At 30.5% G+C, this 10,283-nt stretch overlaps 2 long non-coding RNA genes across 7 annotated transcripts; both read right to left on the reverse strand.

Moving 5' to 3' along the window:
• Positions 1–3,832: 3,832 nt before the first annotated feature.
• Positions 3,833–4,351, reverse strand: LOC131647396 (uncharacterized). Its single transcript, XR_009297811.1, has 2 exons — positions 4,152–4,351; positions 3,833–4,056 (listed from the first exon to the last, which is right to left on the reverse strand). It is a non-coding gene; the product is annotated as an uncharacterized LOC131647396 (long non-coding RNA).
• Positions 4,352–5,286: 935 nt separating this feature from the next.
• Positions 5,287–9,217, reverse strand: LOC131647397 (uncharacterized). Of its 6 annotated transcripts, none has more exons than XR_009297817.1 (8): positions 8,915–9,217; positions 8,742–8,813; positions 8,569–8,629; positions 8,125–8,192; positions 7,838–7,912; positions 6,674–6,768; positions 6,265–6,341; positions 5,287–5,599 (listed from the first exon to the last, which is right to left on the reverse strand). It is a non-coding gene; the product is annotated as an uncharacterized LOC131647397 (long non-coding RNA). The 6 variants fall into 6 exon arrangements; XR_009297816.1 differs by having other exon boundaries at positions 8,736–8,813; XR_009297813.1 differs by having other exon boundaries at positions 8,125–8,629; positions 8,736–8,813.
• Between the last annotated feature and the right edge of the window lie 1,066 nt (positions 9,218–10,283).

The following is a 10,283-nucleotide window of genomic DNA, read 5'->3' on the forward strand; positions in this document are numbered from 1 at the left end:
TATGAGAACGGTGTTTAATGGTTGCAATATAAAACCGTTCTCTTTGTTATTTAGAAAAAGATGTCCAAAAATTGCATAATATTTGCAAAAAAATATATATACTATTGCAACAAAATATAAAATTCGTTGCCACTTATACTCTATCAGAACGGTTTTTTTACCTTCAAAAAATAAGGCGTTGTCGTAGAGTCAAAATGTTGTAGTGGGCAAACCCACTAATTTCAAGATTTCGTTGGATTGGGTAGTTGGTTACCCAAATAACTTTTATGTTTTTTTAATATTAAATTATTTAATGATGAATTATCATTTTTTTTTTATAAATCTTACTCAACATTTTTATTTTATTTAAAGAAAAATTGGGTAACTTATTTTTAATATATATTTTAGCATCATAAGATAATAAATTAAAATTATCATAAAATACTTGTAAAAAATTAAAGTTGCATGACATAAAATTGTATTAACATAAAAATAATCAAAAAAAGTGAAACATCCAAAATTAGTTAAAGTTGTGACTCATTAAAATACTAAATGTTTGAGACTAAAATTGCAACAATAAATAGCATGTTTGGATGTGTGTTTGCTTGTCCATTTTTGCATCCCAATGCATTTCTACCATGAAAATATAAAGGCTAACAATTATAGAGTTGACCATACGCACTTTTTCACCGTGAAAAGGTAAGTTTCTAAACATGCTATAAGTTAAAATTCATCAAAACTATTAAAATTATAATAATAAATATTTTATTACTAGGTCCGATTTTACCTAGAACCCGTTTTTTAATGGGTTTTTTTTATTAATTCACCTACCTGACCTAACCTGTTGTTTTGGATTTTTTGTGGGTTTGACCGGATTTTGTGGATTAATCCAACCCATATACACCCATACACTAAACAACAACAACTACAAATACTTGAAACACAACACAACATTATACTTTAAGTCTCAAAAACAACAACATTACTCGTATAGTCATAGATAGGGGTGTTCACGGTGCGGTTTGGGTGGTTTTGACGAAAAAAATCATCCGAACCGCAAGAGAAAAAATCGTGCAGTTTGGTTTGGTTCGGTTGGCTTTTAAAAAAAATCTGAATCAAACCAAACCAAACTAATGCGGTTTGGTTCGGTTTGGTTGGTTCGGTTTTTTATAAATATTTTATTGAACCATACATATACATATAGATGACAACATAACTTTGTATTTAGACATTCATACACTATCAAATAACAACAAAACTCGTCATATTTTGACAATAACTTTCTATTTAATTTGTAAAAATTAAATTAGACAAAAGTGGAATAATAAACATAAAATAATAGTATAAAACAATATAAAAATTATTAGAATGAAACAAAAAAAAAATAGAAGAGACGAGAGATTAGTGAAGGTGAAAAAGAAAAAACAATTGAGTTGAACGATTAGAGAAGAAGATGTGCGATAAAAACGAAACTGAAATAGAGAACATTTGCATAGAAATGAGAAAGTGAAAAAGAAAGAATATAAGAGAGTAGAGATTATAGAAAAAGAGGGAAGATGAATGTGGCAAAGAATGCGCGATAATGCTATTAGAGATTTGAGAAGATCGGGACTAAAATCATGTGTGTAAGGATGAGAAAATTGTTCGTAATCATAAGGTTAAGGTATTATAAATTTAAGTTTGGGTTGGATGTGAGTTAAGTAAAAATTAGGTTGTAACATAATGCAAACCAAACCGAACCGTGTGGTTTTGTTAAAAGATGACCCAAACTAATCTGAACCAAATGCGGTTTTTTGCGGTTTCGGTTTGGTTTGGTTTGGTTTACGGTTTTCTATTGGGTTGGTTTGGTTTTGATCACCCCTAGTCATAGAGAAAGTTTTTCATACTGGAAATGTGATGAAAGGGTCAAAAAAATATGTTGGTTTGAGGTTCGAGTTTCCTTATTCAAGTTTCCTTCCTACTTTGTTTACTTCGTTCAACTTAGAGAAGATGAAAAATGGTGTTTCGGTTTGTTAGGTGAAGAAGATGAAGAATGGGGCTTTCGTTCGTTCGCTAGGGCATTAAAAGTTTATATGAATGAGACTTAACATTCTGATGTCGGAATATAATATTGTTTGGAGTTTACATCTCGGTTGGTAGCGAACATCGAGGTAAAAGTTGAGCTCTATTTTAATTAAATAAAATAATGAGTAACATTTCATGTCAGTTGGTTAAAAACCCGAGAGAATAATTTATTTATTTTATAATTAAAAAATTAAGTAAAATAAGGGCTTTCTTTCAGTACTAAATAAAACTCAAAAGTGGAGGTGTTGAGAATCGAACCTCAAACCCTAAGCTACATTTCATATCAATTAACTTAAAAACCGATAGAAAATATTTCATTTTAAATTAAAAAACGGTGTGTTCAATGACATTTGCCTTTGGCTCTTAATTGGCTGAGATGAAAGTTTTGTTATGAAATTTATTATTTGTAATAGTGATGTAATCTTTCCCGGGTCTTTTATGTTTTTAAAATCTTGTTCAAAATACTCTTCCTACTGATGATATTCTTTGTACAGAGGGATTTATCACGACTTCTTGTTATATTACAAGTGAGAGAGACATTATATATTCACCTAAAATTTTAAGGTGATAGGTGTGTGGATTCTATCACTTGTAAATATTAAAGTCTTCATTTTTCTAATCAATGTGGAACTTCCCCACACTTTGTTTCTAAACATTCCCAACTCACACTTGTTATGCACAACACTCCCCCTCAAATGTGAGTCTATCCACAATGATCTCTCTCAAACGAAAGCTCGTTCATGCACACACACTTGTACTGATGTTGACATTTTTCAATAGGGGACACCTCCTACCCACCACCATGTGGTATTTTCGATACAAGTGAGTCGGTCCTTCACTCGAACCAACGGCTCGTGATACCACTGTTAAGTCATGAGGGGGTATGAGGATCATCACATTGGGCTTAAGGAACAACCACACAAGTGTGACAGACGCCACATATTAACCTAAAACCTTAAGGCTTTAGGTTTATGGGTATTCTCACTTAGAAAGTGTTTAACATATGTTTTTCCATCCAATGTGGGACTCGTACTCACCTCCATCCATTTTTATGAGTATTCTCTCTCTCCTCTCTCTCTCTCTCTCTCTCTCTCTCTCTCTCTCACTCTCAAATATAAGCTTTTTTTCATCCATATCTACTTGCACCGCCGTTGGATGGCTCAACAAAACACGCTGCGTGAACACCCTTGTCACGAAGACTTTCGATACAAGGAGTCATCGTTGAACTAAGCTTTGATATCATTGTTGGGTCATCAATGAGGAGCATCCATATTAGGTCAAGCACAACACACAAATGAGAGAGACATCGCATAACCACCCAAAACCTTAAGATAATGGATATATAGGTTCTCTCATTTATAAAATATTTTACCTCCACTTTTTCAAATAATGTAGAACTTCCACAACTCACACTTGTATCATAGTACTATTCTAGTTTTCCATATTTTTAAAAGTAAACAAAGATATAAGGTTGTTACAGTGACTAAAACATTAGAGGAACATAAATTGAAGTGTAACTAGAAATTAGATTAAAATTGTTTCTCAACTTAAATATTAAAGATATTTTTATAAGATGGAGTATGGTCGAAAAGAAAATATAATATTCATGAATTGAAGGTCATGGTGATATTGGTGATATCTCTAAAATTAATGGAACCAAAGATAATCTAAATACTATTATTTTGAATCTTATTTTATTTTATTACCATCATCTTAAACTACAAAGCCATAACTATAAGATTCTTAAAATCAGAAAGAAAGAAAGAAAGAAAGAAAGAAAGAAAGAAAATTTAAATCAAAATATAGTGTGTGTCAACACAATAACTAAATGACAGTTCATTAAACATTCTAGTAAATTACCTTTGTATTCCTAAATATACAATCAAGTGGTTACAAACTTTTCTGGAACCCACACTGTCATACATCTACAATATCTATACTTACACTTCACCACCATACCAACCCCGCACAGATTTGTTGGACAATCATCTGTAACTACACATTTCCAGTTTGCTATAATAAAAAAGGAGATTAAAAGAGTGATGAAAATGGGATAAATATTGAGTACAAAGTTAATAAGAAAAGTTGAAAATGGAAAAAAGACTTACTCTTCACATTCATTGAAAAAACTAATATGGAAGAAAAGACAATCATTATACAAACAACCTTGACAGATTTAATCATATTTCTTCCCTTTTGCATGTAAAAATTAGGTTATCACCATAATTTATAAGTCTACTATCTCCTTACATCAATTAAATATCCGTTAGCTCTTATGGAATTGTAAAAACTCATTTCTAAAATTAGAATCATTTTTAAATGTCTCTTAAGTACATCAAAATATTATCTTTGTCACTTAAAAAACATTTCAATCATAAGAACTCTTTTTTAAATACTAAATTTCCTTTACTTTTTAACTTCTCATGATATGAAAGGTAAAATAACAAAATATGTATATTATTGCATGACAACATATTTATGCATTAATTGAGATAACTATAGGATTAAAGTTAACTACCAAAGTGATGCAATAGGTGTGATTGCTTAATGTGACCCCTTAGCTATAGTTATTAGTTAACTACCAAAGTGATCCAATTGGTTCAAGAATAATGTAACTTTTATTTTTTTGATGATAAAATATTTAATAGAATTATTTATTTTTCAACATTTAGTGAAGTGCATAGTGCACATCTTATAAGATGGTTATTCTAAGTCTGAGTTATTATTGTATTTATCATTATAAATAAGCAGTACTAGTATTTTTTTTTTTTACTACAAATGAACATAATAGTTTTTTTTAAGCAAAAATTACATTAAAAAGGGAGAACTAAGGGGAGAAATACTTGTATGACACTACAAGAAAATCTGTGATTAGCTACGACCAAAATCGTAGCTAAATAGTAGTTAATCTCTATTAAACAGATTTAGCTAGAGCTTAGTTGTTGAATAACTACTGTGTATGCCGTAGCTTGGATTGAGTGGCTAATTATCTAGACTAAATTTTCGTAGCAAAGTTCAAACTAAAATTTTACATTTCGCCGCTAAATACCAGTTAAAACGTAGCAAATTAATAGTTTTATATTAATCTTTCCAATTAAAATAGCTACAATATCACTGCAAAATTTTCATAGTAAATCTCAAGCTAAATTAGACTAATTCATTCATCATTGAAATAACCAAAAAAAAGTTTATAATATAATTAATCATTGTTTGGCCTAAACCAATAATATTAATCAATTCTAAGATACATATTTATTCTCATCTCAAAGAATATTCTAAGAAGAGTATGTTCACCATCCTAATGCTTCAAAAGCTAGAGTTATGATCAGAGACCATCATGCACTTTGACATTAAAGCTTGGAGCACAAACAAGATAAAATAAAGCCAACAGGAAGAAACAACCGATAGATCATGTCGCCATGTCAAGAATTACAAAAAAAATTGATCCACCCTTTACCAATGTCATAAAATCCAGCCCTTGTAGCAGCAGCTACATCAACAACAGCTTGGAGCCCAGATGAACATTGCCTGTTAACTGTCCTAACAAGCACGGTTTCTGGATGGCAAAAACAAAACATAACATGTAAATAATTTATCACAATCATTGATCATGTTCAGTTACACAAATTATCTATATGAAACATCGTCATCACGTTCACGCAGATGGATGTACATCAACCAAATTATGAACCAAAGTAACAAAATAATTAGAAATTAGAAACAACAAAACCTTCAAAACAGGAGCTAGGAGATCATCAGGATGAGTGTCTTGCACCGCAAGCACATAACATAACTACCCTTTAAGATAAAAATTAAGAGATCCCTCAAACACATTGCTTCTAACTCAGAGTCGAAGCCAACAAGACATTTAGATAATAAACCTCTATCATATAAATGTTTTATATATAAGGGGTATGTATAATTGAAGAGAAAATGAAGAGAATTTCCGGATAACCTCTATATAACATAAATTGTTTTTATAGCTAGTCTATGGAGCTCTTCCAAATCCAGTCACTTACATAAGCCAAAAATATTGTTCTGGCCTATTAGTATTACAGCTTATTTTATAAGCTCTTCCAAATCCCATCACTTACATAAGTGCTTATATCATGACCTAATCTCAAATAAGCTTTTTCACACACCACCTATATCAATTATCAAATTAAAAAAAACATATTTAATGGGAAAATATAAATAAGACCAAGTAATAGCTAAACTCACGCTACAATCACTACATCGTCTCCAAATGAAGATGTCCTGTGAAAAGCAGCACTATCACCCGCCAAACATGCTCAAGCCTGGAAATCAAATATTCAACATACAAATCAAAAATCCACCATAACAAATTCATCACATACACGTACATAAACATACAAATTCAAGATCAGAACTCTGATAAAATTCTAAGCTAATAACAATCAAAAGATAATCAATTTTTCACAAAAGCATAACAAAAAGATAAGGAAAAAAAGGAGAGACGATGAAAAAGCGATAAAATCAAAGCGATTTCATTGTGATGGTAAAGGGTGGATGAAATATGAGAAACAAAATTGTCGCCATGTCAATCATGGTCATGCCGATTTCATGAATCATCACAATACATATTCAAATAAAGATCAAAATCTTCTACCTGAAAATGAAATCAATGCATAAAAAGTCCCCATCAGAACTCTTGTCAATGATCACGGATGTAGAAGTGCTGACAGATAAATGTTCACTAAGTTCCTGCAACAAGTTTGCATGATACATATCAATATGATAGTTGACAACTAATTATGCAATAAACTTTGACAAAAACTATATAGTGGTCCTACATAAAAATTGTATGCACTTATTTATCAACTCAATCGGAACTCTGTAACATGCCAAATGTTTATCTTTTTCTCTAGATTCAACTTCCTATAAACCAGTCCTTTAATAGGACATAAGTTCTACACTGTTAGAAGTTCTATTGTAATGTCCCCAAGTGAAATGATATGAGCTTTCAAGTTTTTCACTTCCATTTTATGCACCTTTTGCAAAGACATGGTATGCATATAACTATGTTTTTTTACTCATTAAAAACACTCCTTAAGGGTGGTGTTAGGTTTTCATCATCCTTGCAAGTAATTTTCACCAACGAATTTTACATTTTCAGATGATTTTTATACCATAACTAATAGCTATTAAATAATTGCAGCCATCATAGGCTCCTTTAGAGTTTTGAAATTTCATTCCAAGTCTTTGACTTGTGAGTTAATGAGTTAGGAAAACTAGATATAGGATTAAAAAAAGTTTGAGACTTGATTTACCCTGCTGCAACAGAACTGATGTTAAACTACCGAAGTTGCATTCGGATATTCAAAACTAAATATGACACTATCCACAAATATTTCTCATAATAAAGAAAGTGTTAACTAAGTATTTCTCCAATTTTAGTCCCTCTATACATATTATTATTCTCGCACTTGGCCATGTGAAACTACAAATTCAAGACATGACAAAAAGTTTGTTTTTCTCTATATTACCAAGTAAAGTTATAGCATATTATAACTTTATAGTTTATACTACTATGCAATAAACTTGTCTCCAAGCTAGAGGGAAAAAATCCAACCTATATGATCTAATATTTGAATTCAAACAAAAAGTAGCTTTTGCTCAAACTTATACATCATAAACAATTTGCTACGTCCAAAATTGTATCCATGAGAACCAATTGCATGAGCAGTTACTGCCAACAAACTTCCAAATTCAGCAATGATTTAACTAAAGTTCAAAATTAAATGCACCAAAAGAAGAAAAAAGTCACGTGTACCTTGTCATCTATACTCTTGCAGCTAACTTAGTAGCTATTCCAACAATCTTTGCAATCATGCAACCACATATCCTACTATATAAGTCAAAATATAAATAAGCAACTCAATATGAATAAACTTCATATCGTACATCTCATACAACACATTGAACAAAATATAAATAAGCAACTCAATATGAATAAACTTCATATCCCACCAGCTTTACCTGATAGAACAATTTTATGTTATCAATAATTTAGGACATTTAAGAATCTTCTCATACAAGGAAGTACGATAAAAACTCAACTGGAATCGTGTAATCTGGTTCAAGAATCACAGTTTCTCTGATTACTATACTCTCCAATTCCAAACTGTCTGCAAAGTAATCCGCATTCACAGTTATAAGTCCGAGTAGTGGTAACTTAGAAAACATGGACACCGAAAATGACTCTGATACTGAAACATTGCAGCTATGTCGAACACTACAGTGAAGTGTCAGGGATATATAGGTAATGAAATATGGTTATACAATACAAGCTTAGCACAATTTGTAAGCAACATAAAAACCACAGGAACTGCAACAACTTTCTGACTTATTGATGTCGACACATGAATGGAAACTTCCACAATGCTCTGAAATGTTAAAATAGATAGTTCAAATTTCAAACACAAAATTGAAGAGGTGATTAACAACCCTACATAGACTCGATGATGTTGGAAATAACTTGCAACATAAAATTGATTCATTTACCTTTTATCAGCTCCAATGCTTCCATGTAAATAACCTTTTCTATATATGATTCTCTCATTTTCTGCATTAAAAATTTATAGTTTCTATCAGTCAAAGATTAAACAACGGAAATCGATCAATATAACAAATGAAAACAAACTGAGAAATATATAAATTAGAGATTTTACACCCACGCCATCATTGGCAACATTGCTTCACTTGCTATTATGGAGATTGCCTTTAGAGACACCGCAAAAACAAGAACCCTAAAAATCACATCCAAATCAATTATAGTGTTAGACACACTATCGATTCTTTAGAATAAGTAAAAATATTGAAGAGTGGTGGAATAGATTAAAGAAAATACAAGGATTAGGGGAGATCAGAGAGATGTGTGAATCAGAGAGCGAGAGCTAGTAAGCTAAATTGATTATGAGGGAAAGCGATTTTCTTTAGGTTTTGAAACGGTGGTTCGATGAGTTGCAAGGTAGATCCGGTGGCTTCTGATCAAAACAACGAGGAGAGAGATAAAGCAATTAAGAAAACAAATATTGAAAATAAATTATAACTTTTATTTGGATTTATACTACATATTTTTATTTTTATTTTTACTAAAATGATTTTATGGTTTTGTTCTTAATTTATTTTCGAGGTTACTTTTAATTGTAAATAAAACTATTGGCGAGTGAAGCACTAACTCATTGAAGTTTTTGTTATTTATTTATTTAGGCTGGTTGTATATTCAATTCCAACAATAATAGTTAAGTTTTGCTACGAAAGTTTTATTTGAAGTAGAACTGCATCTAAGTAGCTAGAAACTACCTTGAATCAATAACAGTAGCAAATATTTGGTAGCTAATTTGTTATTTTCTTGTAGTGTGAATACGAATCTAAATTTATATTTTTAGGAACAACCAATAAAAAATGAGAAAATTGAAAATTATTTAAAATTTAATTTCGTTTTTAATTGCCATCATGGGTGGTTTGTTTAATGGTGAAGAGAGACAATTTTATTTTAATTTTTTAATTAATAAAAAAATGTGATTGGTTGTGTGTAAATCCATGTGTTATGGTTGTGTCCGTATAAGTATTTTCCAAACTAAGAGTTCTCCAACCTTTATACACAACAAGACACGGTCAACAACCAACACAAAACGAGATTACAAACCAATTATGATTACGACATAAAAGACAAAGGGTCTTTACTAAAATCGTAAAAACTATAATTGGAGTGAGTAATATCACCGGAAATATAACACCTCCAAACTAAAATTTTAATATTCTACACCATGTTATTAATATTCTAAACCTCATTCCTAAAACAAAAATGTCCGTATCAACCAAATCAACATAATAGTGTATTATTGCATACAAAATTCTTACAATGACTAAAAGAATAATGAGAATAGTTAATATTAATGTCAAGTATGAATTAGAATGAAAAGTGTGTGAATTTCTTGACTATAATATTTAACAAAGTATAACTAGTAATAGTATTGTAGAAAAATTAATGGTGTGAAAACCACGTAGGAGGTGGTGATAAAAAATCAGTTATTCATTAAATAAGTTTTAATTCAATTTAAAATTTGTTTAAAACTATTTTTTATTTATAAACCAGTTTTATAATAAGAAATGGTTTTATAGTCGGTTTTATATTATGAACTGGTTTTAGAACCAATATTTTTTTTTTAATAAGCAACTGAATATAAGATATCGCATCGCACTAGGGGTGCAAC

The sequence above is a fragment of the Vicia villosa genome, linkage group LG2, assembly GCF_029867415.1.
Source record: "Vicia villosa cultivar HV-30 ecotype Madison, WI linkage group LG2, Vvil1.0, whole genome shotgun sequence".
In the NCBI taxonomy this organism is placed as follows: Eukaryota; Viridiplantae; Streptophyta; class Magnoliopsida; order Fabales; family Fabaceae; genus Vicia; species Vicia villosa.